Source organism: Eutrema salsugineum, unplaced genomic scaffold, assembly GCF_000478725.1.
Source record: "Eutrema salsugineum unplaced genomic scaffold, Eutsalg1_0 scaffold_1, whole genome shotgun sequence".
NCBI lineage: Eukaryota > Viridiplantae > Streptophyta > Magnoliopsida > Brassicales > Brassicaceae > Eutrema > Eutrema salsugineum.
Genome location: NW_006256909.1, coordinates 16,333,006 through 16,351,233, shown reverse-complemented (window position 1 = coordinate 16,351,233; position 18,228 = coordinate 16,333,006). Strand labels below are relative to the sequence as shown.

At 41.5% G+C, this 18,228-nt stretch overlaps 1 non-coding gene across 1 annotated transcript; it reads right to left on the bottom strand.

The window, feature by feature from the left end:
* Positions 1-10,560: 10,560 nt before the first annotated feature.
* LOC112082523 lies at positions 10,561-10,665 on the bottom strand. Its single transcript, XR_002897197.1, has one exon. It is a non-coding gene; the product is annotated as a small nucleolar RNA R71 (small nucleolar RNA).
* Between the last annotated feature and the right edge of the window lie 7,563 nt (positions 10,666-18,228).

The following is an 18,228-nucleotide window of genomic DNA, read 5'->3' as shown; positions in this document are numbered from 1 at the left end:
AGCTCGCATAAAGTATCTATGGATATCCTCTTTAGACTCCTTGCAGTACCTGAAAAAGACTTGCAAACGACCAAGCTTCCAGATTTCATCAAAGCTTAGGTGAGCAGGGAATGACCTGACCACGTTGTTGAACTCCATGAGCTTCTCTCTACTGATGTTGTTGGTGATCCATTGAATTTCTCCTGAACTGTCTTCTGAGGAATATTCAGCGTTTGGATCTTCTACAAACAACCCATACTCTTCATCTTCAGAGTATTGTTCTTCATACTCATCTTCACAAGACAAAGCCATGTTGCAGGGCCACGACTTGTCCTCGTCTTCAGATCTTTGGGTGGTGATGGAGCAAACCAGTTGTTGATGGAGTGGTTTAGTCATCCCAGGATGTGTATCAGTCGCACAGCTGCTTGTACGAGCTGAACGGGACTGTTTTGGAACGTTTTTCCGGTTGGCCTTTACTGCAGAGAAGAACACCAAGCCCGAGACTTAAAAATCGCAGGCGCCAAAAACTTGATTGCGATTTGTAAACGGGGTATTGGTTCGTTTTATTAAGCTTCAGGTTTTAAATTTATAACCCCTAAATGTCTGCAAGTGCAGTGATGTGCGCCGTAGTACTTAGGGTATCGATCCACATAGACTTAGTTGTTTCAGTACGAATTCACGGCACTGCTTAAATCAGATTAGAACTAAACAGGTTTTGGTTTTGGGTTTTGGTTGTCTTTAAATCTAAACTAGAAAGCAAAGCAAGTAAAAGCAATTAAAAAAAAACAAAAGCAAGTAAAAGCAAGTAATAAGCAAATGAATCAACGACGAATTGAAAACAGGAATAATCGAATAAGAAGCAAGGGTTGTAAACGATGAAAGACAAACTTGGGGCTCAAGGGGAATTCGCAGGGGTTCATGGACTAGGCTATGTCAATTTTAAACAAGTGATAAAGGTAATCAACTACGTATGTTCTAGAACTCGAGGCATGGAAGTATGAATAGCCTACTTTCGCAGCACTAAACAACTATCTCTCGCAACCCTGATCAGTAAGTTTCCACTCTGACCTTGGAAGGGAGAAGATGCAAGGCTCTCTTCCGGAACTGCATTTTCTGTCATTCTTGCATCGGGAATATCTGAAGATCTAACCGTTGGATTGTTTCCAAACCAAGTGCATTAGAAAGCTGGTTGGCTCCTCTATGTTGTCTCAAAATTTGGGGGCGATCAGATGGTAAGAAGGTCTTCATCGCTTATCATACCTCTGACGGTCTGCATTTATCCAAAATTGCTCATTTGTTCCAAATTGCATATCTTTTGTCCAAGTTTCCTGTAAAGTCTTTTAAAACTCTAAAACGTTGAAAATAATTTAAAAACCATTGAAAACAGAGTTAAAACACCTGCATAAGACATAATTATGATCCATAAAAGTGGTCAAAATACGGTGTTATCATTAGAGTCGTTAGTTTTAAACATTTTCTCAGAGGTTTGCACTTCTAACATTTATTTTATTGTTCATGACTATTTTACTCTTATAACACATAACGTGTACGACAGTATACTTGTAACATTCCAGTCCAGCAGAAAGCCTAGCAGAAAGTCCAGCAAAAAGCCCAGCAGAAAGCCAAGCAAGAGGCCCATTCTCCAATCTCTGCAGTTATAAAAATGAAAATTCTAGGGAAGGAGCTTCATTCTCTACAAATTAGCCCCCAGCTGCAGAAAAAGAGAGAGAGATCGCCTGAGTCATCGTGGCCCGTGCTGCTGCCGTCGTCCGAGCCGCCGCGAGCCACCACTGAGCCAAGGAGAAGTCACCGCAAGCCCTTGCCTTCTTTTCATTTGCTTGATTCCTTTAATTCTCAGTCTACTTAATTCAGATCTGCAAATTGGCCAAGGCGAGACTAAATCCAGATTCTTAGGACTATATTTGTTTGTTTTTGGTGTATTGAGTCTAGATCTATTCGGGTATTTGATTTGATGCATTTAGAGAGGTCATGAAATAGTCAAATGGATAAGAAAATCATTAGATGAAGCACCAGCATGATTGTTTCTTCACCTGGTTGAATGCCTAATGATTGTAAGTAGGTAGAGATAGGTGATCAACCTGTGTAACGACACAGTGCTTCGATTATTGATTGTTGGGGTTCATACCTGGTTGAAAGGATGATCCACATTGCTTGGTGGTTGAGGCGAACCACATTGAATGTTTTTGTGACCAAAAAGAGTTTGCCATGCTTCGTTAGCATGATGAAGAGTTTGCCATACCTCGTTAGCATGATGAAGAGTTTGACATTCCTCGTTACCATGATGATCCGTGTGTTTGCTTCGCTTGTGTACTTGTAGAGCACTGTTTGTTGCTTGTTTAGTTTTAGCTTTCATATATTAGAAATGAATGGATATTGTAATGGGAGTGTGAATTTATTTCTTACTGAGTAATTTTCCCAAATTACTCATCCCTCAATCTCTATTTTTCAGGTGAGTATGAGGATTATGATCTTGAGGGCTACGAGGAAGAGTAGTTCGAAGTGGTGTACTTTTGGAACATGTTTTTCTTTCATTTTAAATTCGATTTCAGTATATCTTTTTAAAAGATTTCTCAGTCATTTGCTTCAGTTTTATTTAAAGAATAATTTATGAATTTAATTGCAAGACTTGAGTTTATTGAATTGAATAAGATTATTTTTCAGAAATGTGTCTTTATTAATTTAATAAATGTAGTAAACTGGTTTAGAACCAATGGTGATAGTCCGGTTTGTCTGATCGACGGATTGGTCTGTTACAAAGTGGTATTAGAACCTAGGTTCGATTTCGAGTTAGTAGAGAAGAATTTCTAGGGAAAATGGTTTCGAAAAAAAAAATTTTCAGATTTTCGGATTTTAAAAAAAAAATTCTATTTCTTTCTTCTTTAAAAAAAAATAAAAAATTTTGGGGGAATTTTCTAAAAGTTATAAAATCACTACTTAGAACACTTTTCTCGTTATGGTTGATTTTTATTTGTAGGAAGATCAGTCTTTACGGGTCCGAACTGACTTGATTGCTGAATTCTTGTGTTGTTCTCTTCAGATGCCTCCGAAAGCCAGAAATGTTCAAGCTCATGCTGCCATTCTGCCAGTGAATGAGGAAGAGGTTAATTCCCCTGCGGGAAGTGTGAATAAAAGCGGGAACAATGTGCAAGTTCTGGTGGATAGAAACCACAATGGAGCTAACCATGCTCAGGTGACAGCTGAAGATCATGCTGCGTTGTTGGAGGATCTGCGTCGTTACCAGGAGAGGTTTGGTAACTTGCAGAATGAGCCTGTCCCGCCAGTGAATGTCCAGCAGCAGAATGTGCCACCTCCGGAAAATGCTCAGCATCAGTTTGTGCCCCCGTTTAATGTTCATCAGCTGTTTGTACCGCCACCGCCTCCATCGGTGTAGCCTCCTACGTTTGAATTAACGTATTATGACGCAATGAGTCACTTGAAGGATATGAACATGGAGTCATTTGGAGGAAGATCTGATCCAGTCACTGCTGACAATTGGAGAAGGAAGCTGGAGAGGAATTTTGAGTCCATAAGGTGCCCAGAGAGATACCGCAGGGAGTTAGGAGTTCAGTACAGGCAAAATAAAGCCCTGATTTGGTGGGAAGATGTGGTTGAAGGAGTCCGTGGACGCTATGAGCTGACATGGATTGACTTCAATGATGAGTTTTCTCGTGAGTATTTTCCAATAGAGGCAATGGACAAGATGGAAAGCGGTTTTGAGGATTTGCACCAGCAAAACCTCAGTGTGAGGGAGTACAAGGAGGAATTCAACAGGTTGAGGAGATTCTCCAAGAATAATTTCACTCAGGCTGACCTGATTCGTCTGTTCATGAAAGGTTTAAGGCTGGAGCTGAGGAATCGTTGCTCGCTCGGAAGGTACATGAGGTTAGTGGAGCTAGTGGAAACATCTGGTAACCAGGAAGTTGGTCTTGAGGAAGAAATGAAGAAATCTAGGAGCCTTCAGAGTCGTAGCAGTGCACCGCTTGGCCAGGAGATCGAGAAAAGGACATGGATGGACATGACTGGGAACTATTATTCTTAGAATGCCCCAGTGTGCAACCGCTGTGAGAAGAAGCATTTTCGGCACTGTTGGATAATCAAGTGTTTCGTATGTGGAAAAGGTGGACATCTCACTAAGGATTGTCGAGCCCAAGGGAAGAACAACCAGCGTTTCAAGTGTGGAGTGCGTGGACATTTTGCCAAGGATTGCAAAGCCCCTCTGCCTAATCAGCAAGCTCCCGCAGTTTACCAAGGGCTGGTGCCAGGACCGCCAGCTAAGAAGCAAAATGTTGGACCGTTTGTGTATGCACTTACGGAGAATGAAGGAGCAGCACCGATCGTGGGTATGTCTATGAGTTATTTATGTTTAAAGATGGTCGTGATGCTTATGAAATTGCGTGAAATGGAAATTGCGTGCGTAGACATAAGTATAAAATTATGTAGGATCGGTTTCCGTAGGGGGAGCACTCATAGTTTTGTGAGCCCGAGGTTGACTAAGTGTTGGAATTTCGCTGAAAATTTCATCCCGAAGTCAAAATCAGCTGAGACTGCCGGGACAGAACAGGTGAAGTCTATTTGAGTGTACAAGGATGTGCCAGTCTTGCTAGAAGGAGCAGAGCTTCCATGGCATTTGGTGGAGATGAAGCTAGGCCAATATGATGTGATCCTTGGAATGGATTGGTTGAAGCACTACCAAGTCATCATAGACTGTGAAAAGACGTGAGCCTACATACCACGACTGAAGGGAAGATTGATGTTTCAAGAAATCAAGGCGGATACTGGTGTGCCGATGATCTTGATGAATCACGCCACAGACTTAATGGAAAAAAGATGTGACACATATTTGGCGACGACTTCCATGCTTGGAGAAGAAGAGTTGGAGAGATTGGAAGATATACCAGTAGCTAACGAGTATGTGGACGTATTCGAACCGTTTACTGGACCGTCACCCTTTCGAGGAGATGATTTCACCATCAAGATAAAACCAGAAACGGCCCCTGTTTTGAAGTCTGCTTATCAGTTGGCACCATCAGAAATGGTTGAATTGAAGAAGCAGTTGAAGGACTTGATGGACAAAGGTTTCATCTGACCCAATAATTCGCCATGGGTAGCGCCAGTGTTGTCTGTGAAGAAGAAAGATGAGAGTTTTGGCCTCTATATCGATTATCAAGGACTGAATAAGGTGGCCATCAAGAATAGATATCTGCTGCCAAGAATCGATGAGGTGTTGGACCAACTGCAAGGAGTTTCGTGCTTTTTGAAGATTGATTTAGCATCAGCCTACCATCAGATCAGAATATCAGAGGAGGATGTCAAGAAGACGGCATTCCGAACCCGTTATGGACATTACGAGTTTGTTGTAATGCTGTTTGGATTGACCAATACACCGGCTGCATTTATAAAATTGATGAACAATCTTTTCCGAGCATACTTGGAAAAGTATGCGATTATCTTCATGGGTCTATTCGAGGAATGAGAGGGAGCATGCCTAGCATCTTCAGTTAGTGCTTCAAAAATTAAGAAAGCATCAACCTTTTGCTAAGTTGAGAAAATGTAGTTTTTGGCAGAAGAATATTGGATTTCTTGGCCATGTTATCTCAGAGGAAGGAGTAGTGGTGGATCCAGAAAAGATCTGGCGAGCATATTTGTACAGGGAGAAGGTGAAAATATACACAGATCACAAGAGTTTGAAACATGTTTTCACACATAATGATTTGAATTTGAGGCAGAGAAGATGGATGGAGCTGTTAGCAGATTATAATTTGGATATTGCTTATCGCCAGGGAAAGGTTAATCAAGTGGCAGACGCTTTGAGTCATCACAGAGGAGATGTTGCTAAGGAAAAAGAAATGGAGAATCTAACCACAAAATTGGCAAGTCTTCAATTGTGTGATACTGAAGTGGAAGAAAGTTTCACGGATCTTGAAGCATTGGAAAATGCAGATCTTTTGTAGAAAATTTGTCAGGATCAGAAGAATGATGATGCTCTAAAGGAAATGGTCGAGAAGCACGTGGCTGAGTACTATATGGCAGACAATGGAGCTTATATGTATAAGAATCGAGTTTGTGTTCCGAGCAATGAGAAATTGAGGAGAGAAGTGTTGAGCCATGCTCATAACTCAAGTTCTCTATTCATCCCGGAAATACCAAGATGTATTCAGACCTAAAGAGATACTATCATTGGGGAGAAATAAAAATGGATATAGAGAAATAGATCTCTCAGTGCGCAACCTGTAAGCAGATGAAGGCAGAGCGCATGGTTCCTAGTGGATTACTTCAGAGCTTACCACTACCAGAATGAAAATGGGACATGGTAACTATGAACTTTGTCACGGGTTTACCAATAATATTGGATAATTGTGGGTAATTGTGGACCATCTCACTAAGTCTGCCCATTTTGTGCCAATTCGGAAAACTGATGGAGCAGAAATTTTGGCACAGACGTATTTAGATGTGATTGTAAGGCTGCATGGAATTCATGTTAGCATTATGTCAGATAGAAATGCAAAGTTCACAGCTGTGTTTTGGAAATCATTTCAGAAAGCGCTAGAGACGAAGGTGCATCTAAGTACGGCTTATCATCCTCAGACCGATGGCTAATTGGAAAGGACGATTCGGACTCTGGAAGATTTGTTAAGATCCTGCGTTCTCGAATGGGAAAGAAATTGGGGAAAGTATCTTCCGTTGAAAGAATTTTCCTACAATAATAGTTATCATTCTAGCATTAAGATGGCCCCGTACGAAGCACTGTATGGAAGATTGTGCCGTACACCTCTATGTTGGACTAGTGTAGGAGAAATAAGGGAAATGAAACCTGAGTAGGTAAAGGATGCCGCTGAACAAGTTGAGTTGCTTAAGGCAAGGCTGAAAGAGGCTCATGACCATTAGGAAAGTTATGCAGATGTACGCCGAAAGGATTTGTCATTTGAGGTAGGATATAAAGTGTACCCGAAGTTGAGAGCCTTCAGAGGAAATGATAGGCATCAGAAGTTGAAGAAGCTTATGCCAAGGTATATGGGTCCATACCCCGTAGTCAAAAGGATTGGAGAGTAGCATATCGGCTGCAATTGCCTCAAGAGTTTTCTGAACTTCATGATGTGTTCCACATTTTGCTACTTAGGAAGGTAGTAAGGGAACCAGAGTTTATTTCGTCTGGCCCGCCAGCTGACCTGGAAGGAAATTTGTCGGTTCTGAGTAAGCCGTCTGAGATTTTGGAGTTTGTAGAAAGTAAGGATGATGGTAAAAAGACCAAGATGGGAAAACTCATATGGGAGAGAGATGGTATTTGCGAAGAAGTGTGGGAGCCAGAAGAGCAGATGAGAAAGGAGTACCCTGAACTCTTTCCAGTCGAAATGGAAACCGATATGGAGGGAGTGAATTCGGGGACAAATTCTTTTCAACAGGGGGAGAATTGTAACATCCCAGCTCAGCATAAAGGCCACCAGGAGGCCCATTTTCCAATCTCTGCAGTTATAAAAAGGAAAACCCTAGGGAAGGAGTCTCGTTTTCTGTAAATTAGCCCCCAACCGCAGAAAGAGAGAGAGAGAGATCGCCTGAGTCATTGTCACCCGAGCTGCTACCGTAATCCAAGCCGCCGTGAGCCACCACTGAGCCAAGGAGTAGTTTCTGCGAGCCTTTGCCTTCTCGTTGTTTGCTTGATTCCTTTAATTCTCAGTCTCCTTAATCCAGATCTTCAAATTGGCAAAGGTGAGGAGTAAATCCAGATTATTAGGACTCTATTTGTTTGTTTTTGATGCATTTAGAAAGGTCATGAAAGAGTCAAATAGATAAGAAAATCATTAGATGAAGCACCAGCATGATTGTTTGTTCACCTGGTTGAATGCCTAATGACTGTAAGTAGCTAGAGATAGGTGGTCGACCTGTGTAACGGAACAGTGGTTCGGTTATTGATTGTTGGGGTTCATATCTGGAAGAAAGGATTATCCACATCGCTTGGTGGTTGAGGTGAACCACGTTGAATGTCTTTTTGACCAAAAAGAGCTTGTCATGCCTCGTTAGCATGATGAAGAGTTTGTCATACCTCGTTAGCATGATGAAGAGTTTGCCATGCCTTGTTAGCATCATGATCCGTGTGTTTGCTTTGCTTGTGTGCTTGTAGAGAACTGTTTGTTGCTTGTTTAGTTTTAGGTTTTATATATGTTTTCGGATTTTAAAAGACTTTTCAGGTAATTTGGGATAAAGAGGCACAAATTAGAACAAAAATACTATTTTGGATAAATGTAGACCGTCAGAACTCTCATGGAGAGACGAAGACCTTCTCACCGTCTGATCACCCTCAAAATTGGACAAATTATAGAAGAATCAACTAGCTTTCAAATGCACTTGGTTTGGAGACATTCCAACGGTTGGATCTCAAGATATTCCATTAGCCCCGAAGCCACTCGAAGACGGCCAGCAAGTCACGCGACTGCGGCCAACAGCCCATTCCCCGCGGTCACAAACCTCCCGACTGCGGCCAGCCACCTATTTCCCGCGGTCACGTCATTCCCGACCGCGGCCGGCTCACTCCGAACTAAAGCCCATATTTCTGAAGCCCAAAGTCATTCTCAGCCTAAATTCTGGAACCCTAGAGACCATGGAGTATTGAAGACTATAAATACTTGTCATTTAGGTCGTTTTTAGCAACAACCCTTCATACTTTACAGAAACCCTTTTTCCTTTAGCCGTTTTTATGCGATTTTTGTAGAAGATTGTTCAAGTCCGAGTTCTTCAATAGAGAAGCTTTCTTCATCTCTTTTCTTTACTGTTTTTCATTACTTTTATTAAAACCAATGATGATGTCAACCTCAGCCATGTCTGAGTAGATCCCGAGTTGGGCTTAGGGTTCCCGAAAGGGGCTCTCATAATCGATTAAGACATCTAGGTTTATAGATCTAGGATTTCAACTTTGTTCTCTGTTTATTCTTGTTCTTATTGCATGTATGCTTGATTGATCACGTAGTATCTGATCTAGATAGTTAGTGTTGCGAAAGTTTTCATTAAGTATCACCCCTAGAATGAAACAAGCAATTTTTCCGTAGGAGTGGAAACCTACCTGCAGAGAGATCGTGAGTATTGACGAGTCTTGTGCAGCTCTTGCGTTCTCTCCCTTCCAGGGCTAGAGTGGAAACCTACTGGTCAGGGTTGTGAGAAACAGTTGGTTATGATCACGACAGTGACGTAGACATACCGCCGCACTCTAGCTCTAGAACCATATATATCGATATCCGTCAATCCCAATCTATCTACCCTAGTGTTAAAACCGATTATGATCCCTGTAGAGTTCCCAAAAGCTCAACGTTTTTAGCCATAGTTTACAAACCAATCGATTTTTACTTGCTTATTTAGATCTGCATTTCAATTGCTTTAGTTCAATATTTTGCTTGCTTTACTTGCTTTCCATTCGATTTTTCTACTTGCTTTCTATGATAGATTTATTTGCTTTCTTTAAGTTTTAGTTTAATCCGTGAAAAAAAACCAACCTCTAAAACCAATCTAGTCTAGACATAAAGTTAGAAACCGTAGAAGAATACCAGGCACACAAATCTCTGTGGATTCGATCCCTAAATACTACAACTGATTAGCTGTGCACTTGCGGCTTTCATTTGTTTTTGCTAGGGGTAAAACTTGTTTCCTCACGCAGTTGACACGCATCAAGTTTTTGGCGCCGTTGCCGGGGATTTGTTTCGCTGCCTTTTGTTATTTTTTTTGTTTTAACTTCTGTTCTAGACACCTGATCTCTAGTTCTTTCTTAAAGTTTTGCTGAATTATCTTTCCCTTCTTTTGTTTTTCTCTGAATTGCATGAATACCAGGCGCAGACCTGTAGAAAACATTCCAATTCTAGACGAGATAGACAGACACGAAAGAGAACTTCGAAGACTTAGACGAACGCAAGGAATGGCCAACGACCACCAGCCTGAAGATCCTATTAACCGAGCTATAAAGATGGACCAAGACGGGTCCGAACATGGAGAAAATGAAGAGAATGATCACATAGGAGGTGATCATGCTCGACAAGATGGAGAGGAGGATGAGGTTCCTCCGAGAAACAACCAGAATCGCGAGAAAGAAGAACGTGAAGACTTTGATGCACCCATCAATGCAGCCGATGGTGACCACCAAGGAATGCAGCCGAATGGGCGCGCTAACCGCCCTGTGCAGCCAGCAAATCAACACCGAAGACAAGCCAGGAACCATCGCATAGCTGATTTTGATGCACCTACTCAAAATTTTCAGAACCGATCTGCAATTCAAGTTCCATTTCCGAACCGGAACGAGTTTTAAGTCAAGCCTCAAATCATCTCATTGGTGAAACAAAACCAATTCCATGGAGTTCCTTCTGAACACCCAATGGACCATATTGATCTCTTTGAAGAAATCTGCAGCATGATGAGAACAAACCAAGTTCCAGCAGACTATTTAAAGTGTAAGTTGTTCCCTTTTTCATTAGCAGACAAAGCTCACCGTTGGTTGAAATCTTCGCCTGCAGGATCGATTACTAATTGGGAAGAGTGTAAAACTGCTTTCCTAAATCACTTCTATACTAAGTCAAGGTCGAACTTGTTGAGAACAAAGATCTCAAGCTTTCAACAAGGGCCGACTGAATATTTCTATGAAGCCTGGGAACGTTTTAAGGAGTATGAACGTGATTGCCCTCACCATGGATTTCCTGGATCAAGCCTGCTGAGCATATTTTACCGAGGTTTGCAACCAAAATACAAACTTTCGCTTGATACAGCTAGCAATGAAGATTTTGGACAAAAAACGATAGCACAAGGAAGAGCCCTCATCGAGAATTCGGCTCAAGCCAATAGCAATGATTGTCCTGAATACGATCGCTCGACGAAGCAAACCGGAACAGACAACAAAGAGATGACCGAGTTGAAGAACATGATGAGCCAGCTTTTGAAGAGCAACAATCGCCCAATCCATGCTTGTGAGACCAACAATGGCGCAGAAGATGAAGGACCTAGTGATATCGATCACATTAATCAAGCCTTTCAAGAAGAAGAGGTGAACTACGTAGGAGCACTAGTACCATATCAAAATCGCTTCAACAATGGTTTCAACAACAACTTCCGGAGTGCAAATTACAACAATCTCTCTTACCGCAATCCAAATGTGGAGAATCCTCAAGATCAGTACTACCCACCACAGCAAAAATCCTTCCAAAACAAGTTCCAAGGTGGAAACTTCGGAGGGACAGGAGCTTATCAACCGCGACAGCCATATGACTACCAAGGTACGGGTTTTAACAATCAATTTGTACAACAGCAAGGAGCCACGACGAACCAGCTAGCTTCACAAATCGGTAAACTTGAACAGTCGATCCAACAGCTCGTTATGACGAATGAAAAAGCATCTAAAGAAGTGAACGTGAAAGTTGACTGCATGTACGATGACCTGAACGGGAAGTTTGAAGCTTTATCTTCGCACGTCAAAAAGCTAGACGTGCAAGTTGCCCAAACAGCCGACTCTATGAAGAGGCAAAGTGGAGTTCTTCCAGGAAGAGTTGATGATAACCCTAAGAGGTTTTGCAACGCCATAACCACACTGCCCGAAGAAGAGGCCAGAACCGATGGAAAGAAAGAAGAAACCCCAATCTTTGTACCACTTTACAAGGATGTCGATGGCAAGCAGCCACCATTTAAGGTACCTCAACGATCACCGTTTCAAAGGCTTACAAAAGCCGACGATCCGGGATGTTTTGTTTTCCAATGTTTCATTTCAGGAATCAAGTTCACAGACTGCCTGTGCGATTCCGGAGCCAATGTCAACATCATGTCAAAGACATTTGCCTAAAAATTGGGCATAAAAACCTTAAGGACATCGACGGTTAAGGTTGTCTTTGGAGATTCATCTCAAAAAGATACTGAAGGGATGATTCATGATCTACAAGTTCTAGTGGGAGACAAGATTGTTCCAGCAGATTTCCAAGTCCTGGAGATGGATAAAGACAAGGAGAGGCCACTCATTTTCGGGAGACCATTCCTAGCTACCGTAGGAGCAGTAATCGATCACGCAAACCGGCATGCTGTTTTCCTCAATGTAGATCGCAGAAGGTTTTACCCGACTATCCTATATGATTTTCCAAGCAAAGGAAACCGGCCAAAAGAGAAAGAAAAGGAGAAGCCGAAAGCTTTTGCAAAGATCAAGATCATCATTCCACCGGATGCAACAGAAACTAGTGAGTACCAAATCCAGGAGCTGATCGAAAACACAAAAAGGGTTTTAAACAATGTTAAAGTCCGAAAGAAGAGTAAAGGAAAGAAGACGGTTCCTCAAGGAGAAGAAGTAAAACCTTCGGCGACCGGAAGTGATAAGGGCACATCAAGTGGAGTGCCATTCAAATCAGCCTGATTCTTCTTGCCTACGTCGAGCTAAACGACTTAAAACAAAAGCGCTTAATGGGAGGCAACCCATTTAGGTACTCTTTGTTTTAGTTTTCTTTTCCTTTTTACAATTTATGCTTTCTTTTTCTTTTAAGTTTCAGATATTTTATAAAACAAAAACACAAAAAAAATCAGAAAATTAGAAAAACAAAGAAGAAAAGGGTAGGTTTTTAGCTGCTCAGCCCGGCAAAGACCAGAAGGTTGGACAAAGGCCGCAGGAGAAAGGGCCGCAGTTGCGACCAACCAACCCGCGACCAAGGGAGCATCGACCGCGGCACCGTGAATGTGACCGCGGCCGAGCCCATGATCGCCGCGGTCGCGCGTCTCCTGACCACGGCCGTTAGTCGTTGAGATGGGAATGCGGATTTCCACCGCTTTTCAAAAGTTCCCGGAGTTTCCCAGTGATTTCTGGAGTATTCCCGGTAAAGCCCGTTAAGATTTTCCGTAAGTTTTAAACCTCCGTTGCGTGCAAGACAAGAAAGGTAAGTTCCCGCAAACTTAAGAATTCCCAGAAATTTCCCGATTTTGCTACAAAAACGCTTTTTAAAGGAAGGAAATGCATTTTTTTGGATCAAAACTCCTTTTTCTCTTCTCTTCCAAAAGACTTGGGGATTTAGGAGATATAACACATTTTCCAATTCTTAAGCTTTTTAAGAGATTCTTGGCCCAAACCTCACTCTTTTTCAAAGCTGATTTCAATTCTGTCATCAAATCTCTCTTTCCAGCAAGGTATGAAGCTCAAACTCGCCATTTTCAATTGATTTTAGAACTTAGGGTTTTCTTAAAAAGCCCAAATCTTGGTTTATTGATGGTGGAAATAGCTTAAGAACAATAGATTATTCTTTTAGGTTATCTAAAAATCGATTTTAACACCTAGCTTAAGAGGAATTGAGACTTCTGAAATTTGGATTCTACATGCTTTATAAAAATCGAATTTGGAACAGCAAAATGGATGAATCTGATTAAGTCTTGTGTGATTAGTGATTAGTAATAGGTAACCTATAGATTTGACATGGAAATTACTCATTAAAACCAATTTTTAGAAGATTTCTATGTTGAGAACATCAAAAATCCGAATCTAGTCATGAACTACTCGATTTCTTTGATTCAATGTCAATTCGGCTTGCTTATGGTTTTAATTAATCTCTTTATACTAATATTAGTATAACTGATCGTTAATGTGTTAAAATCAGTATCCATATTCACTCTTTTTCCAAGAATCATCTCGTCTTGCAGAAAAATGGAACAAACCAGATCCCGAAGAAGCCGTCGCACTGCTGACAGCTCTGAGGACATTCCCGATGATGCTACTCTAGGAGAGTACATGCTGAACCAAGTCAGACCGAGAAGAAGAAACTATGTGATGAGATTGCTCCAGAAGAGAAACACGAGCAACTCCTGAGCCACCACAGATTCGATACATTGGCAAGGAGATAAACCCGAGAGTGGACTATGCAAGACGTTTCAAGAAGCTGGCCATCAAACCCACGCATTGCATTGATTATCATACACTTGAGATGCTTGGAATTAGAGAAGATGTAATCTGGTACATCGATGCACTTAAGCTGAGATCCTACATGGAGCTGAACCTTCCAACTTATCCTGAGCTAGTCCGCGAGTTCTTAGCAACTATTACACTCCACCATACGAAGAAGAGGAATCCCAGAGCATCAGATGGCATCTTGTCATTCTCTATCCGTGGACAGCCTTACTCGCTCACCATTTCTGCACTTTGTGAAGCTCTTAAGCTTCCATACACCGATGGCATTTACATTGAAGATGAACCCGATTTTGACTTGTGGAGAGAGATGGGTCATGGAGTCTATGATAGCGGGAGATCCAAGTCAGCCCTTCTTACTCATCCTGCAGTGAGAGTTGTGCACAAACTCTTAGCACACACGATTTTCTCTAAAGCCAACATGGGATGTGTTTTGAAGACCGAGCTCATTACACTTCAAATGCCATTTATGGACGACCCACGACTCGCCTGCTTTGTCTGGATCATAGCACAGAACATGGTAAAGGTGAAGCATGATTTACACGGTTGCGAGGACGCTACTCCAGCTTACGGGAGCGCTATTACAGTGATACTACAAGCTGTAGGATTCGATTTCTCATCTGATGATCCACTTCCCGATGTCTGGTATGACCTACTTTATCTCTCTCGCGATCACACTATCTCTCGTGCCGCTTTCGATCCAGACAGGTTTGGTTACAAGTATTGCACTGGCACTAAGGAGCACCGAGTCTGCTTGCCTTCGGCATCAGTCCCGAGATTATGTAACGGAGGACGTCCACGATGGACTCCGGAACCCGATGAGTTTCTGCCATCTGTACCTCGTCTACCATTCACCATTGGCCAATACATAGTGGCCAAGGTAAAACGCGATGCAGCTGCGGCCCGTGCTCACTTCCAGCCATCTGTTTCGACTGGCCACACCTCATCATCTACATCATCGCACACATATTTTGATCTGGAGCGCAGAGTTGAGAGACAGGGACGACGCTTTGAGCGCGTTGTCACCTTCCTACAGGACCAGCACCAGTTCGCAGCAGACACATCGGAGGATGAGTGATTGATCAGCACTTCACTGCCATCACGGTTCTATCATCATTTTCTTTTCTTTTATCTTATTTTATTTCGCTTTTATTCACCATTTTCTCACCAACTTTTTCACACTGGGGACAGTGTGATTTAAGTCTGGGGGAGGATGTCTATCCGTACTAATCATTTTCTTGCTTTTGCTTTCAAATTTCAAGCACTTTTAAAATTTTAATATGTAACCTATTCGACATTAAGTATTTTTCAGGAATGTTTGACACAAAACTATGATGATTTAGACCTGCACGCTTCTACACTATGCATGATAGCTCATTTGTGGTTAGCACTAGACTAGGCGGTAGCTAGAGTACTCGCACTACGAACTCCCACCAGAGGACTTCTATTCATGAAGATTCTTTCTGACATGATATACTAGCTCATTTTATTTGACATTAATATTGACATCTAATTTTCTCATCATTGATTTTAGGCAGGCATCGAAACAAAAAGCTTAATGAGTCCTAGATTGTCGAAATTTTTGGAGCAAGAAGCAACTACTAAGCGTTTATAGAGCTACGATATTAAAAAATTTACAAAAATCTATGTCTGGGGGAGTTAGGAGAGAACCTGAGGAAGAAGACTAGGAATCTATGGCAAGAAGAAAGTGACTGAAAACTGGGGATACCAACAGCTTCACTCTCTCTTGCGGTTTTGCATAATATCCTGCATCCTCCAGACCTCTAGGTAACCCAAAAACACTTTAAGCCTTACCCCTAGAATAACCCTTTTTGATACCTAGCCTAGATTGCCTTGCCTAGACTTTCTTTGATGAGAACCACCGAGATTTTTAATGAATGTTAAGAGCTAGTTGACTGGAAGTTAGATCTTAGTGCATAGATTTCCGCATGACGGATTGACGGACTAGTTATACCTGTATTGCTAGTGAGAATTTTCCAGGCTATTCCCGATTGATGCATACTGATTGATATTGGTCTAGAAGTTTGGTCTCTGAGATTTTGTTTAGTTCCTGCGTTTTTAAACCTCTAGCCGAGATTTAGCCTTTGTTTTGTTTGAGGACAAACAAAAGACTAAGTTTGGGGGAGTTGATAACACCGGATTTTGACCATTTGTATGGATCACTTTAATGTCTTTTAAAGGTGTTTTTACTCCATTTTCAAAGGTTTTCAAAGGATTTCTATGTTTTCGGATTATAAAAGACTTTTCAGGTAATTTGGGATAAAGAGGCACAAATTGGAACAAAAAGACTCTTTTGGATAAATGCAGACCGTCAGAACTCTCATGGAGAGACGAAGACCTTCTCACCGTCTGATCACCCTCAAAATTGGACAACTTATAGAAGACTCAACCAGCTTTCAAATGCACTTGGTTTGGAGACATTCCAACGGTTGGATCTCAAGATATTCCATTAGCCTCGGAGCCACTCGAAGACAGCCAGCAAGTCACGCGACCGCGGCCAACAGCCCATTCTCCGCGGTCACAAGCCTCCCGACCGCGGCCAGCCACCTATTTCCCACGGTCACGTCATTCCCGACCGCGGCCGGCTAACTCCGAACTAAAGCCCATATTTCTGAAGCCCAAAGTCATTCTCAGCCTCAATTTCGGAACCCTAGAGACCATGGAGTATTGAAGACTATAAATACTTGTTATCTAGGTCGTTTTTAGCAACAACCCTTCATACTTTACAGAAACCCTTTTTCCTTTAGCCGTTTTTATGCGATTTTTGTAGAAGATTGTTCAAGTCCGAGTTTTTCAATAGAGAAGCTTTCTTCATCTCTTTTCTTTACTGTTTTTGATTACTTTTATTAAAACCAATGATGTGATATATCATGGTTTTTATGGTTTTTAACCATGGTATATGTCTTATTTATAGAGTCTTTTTAGTGTCTTTCGAGTCTTTTGAAGTCTTTTCAGGTCATAGGTACGTCTGGAGCTTAACTGGAGACTTTGGAGCACTTTGGAGCTTAATCAGGATCAAATTCGTCAAGTATGGATTTTGTGCTTTAGTGACGCTCGACACCATGGAGAGTGACGCGCGACACTTGTCAGAGAAATAAGGAAAAGGCGATTTTGTTTCCTATATGAAGAAGGAGTTGGGCCCAAACGTTTTCAAGGAAGCCCAAGACGTGTTTTAGAGATATATATAGGATTTTTATTCCCTTTTTACACACACCTTAGATTTTTGAGAGAGAGATACTCTGAGTTTTCGGCTTTTGCGATTTCTGAGCTTGGGGAGACAAGTCTGTACTCTGTTCGTTTAGAGAGAAGATTTCGAACCCCTTTATCTATTTCGATTTATTCTATTGCTTTCTATTCATCATGTTTGTTATTTCAATAACCATGTCTGAGTAGATCACCTGTTAGGTTTAGGGTTTAATTAGGGTTTTATTTGAATGTTTGATTAACTTGCTAGTTAGGGTTCATATCTATTTGTTCTTCACCTTAGGTTGTTCTTAAAGCTAATTCTAGACTGATCATCTAGAACTTAGATCTTAGGTTGCTTAATTGACACGGAAGTGTAATTGAATAACTGGAAAGAACCTGAGTTGAGCAAAGTAACTATTCGCAAAGGAATTTGGTTTAGGAGCTTTGTGAACATATCGAACTTGTGCATTAAGGCTGGTTTAAATCTGTAGGATTTACAAAGGAATTTGAAATTCTAGGATTTTAACTTAGATAATTCTCACAACGGAAGTTGGTTAATTATAGTTCTGTGTTTCGAGTTCAAGAACCGTGCTTAATAACTGAATCCTGACTTGTTAAGTTGATTTGCATTCATTGATCTCCTGAAAATCACCCTAGACCTATCCTTTATCACATCGAATTTACAACTGTCTTCATCGCTGCTTTATTTATTTCTGTTGCATTGTTATTTGTTCTGCATATTTCGGCTTAGCGTAACTCTATCTACATAAGGTTTATTGAGTGATTTCTTGTCTCTGTGGTTCGACCCCTACATACTACAACTGCACATCTGTGCTCTTGCAGAGTAGCTTATGGATTAAACTTTGAGCATATCAAGTTTTGGCGCCGTTGCCGGGGACTTGATTTCGCCATTAAACCTAGTTTTTGAGTTTCGACTAAGTTTTTCGACTTAGTGTCGAGCGATACCACTTGTGGTGTCGCGCGACACCTTCTTTTCTTTAACCTAGTTTACTTATTTTCGTTTTCTCTCTTTGTTTTTGGTGTTTCAGGTTTATGCATACTCGTGGAACCAGGAACAACAAGGACATCCCGCTAGTGAATTTGAGCAACGAACAGCTAGCTGAGTTAGAGCG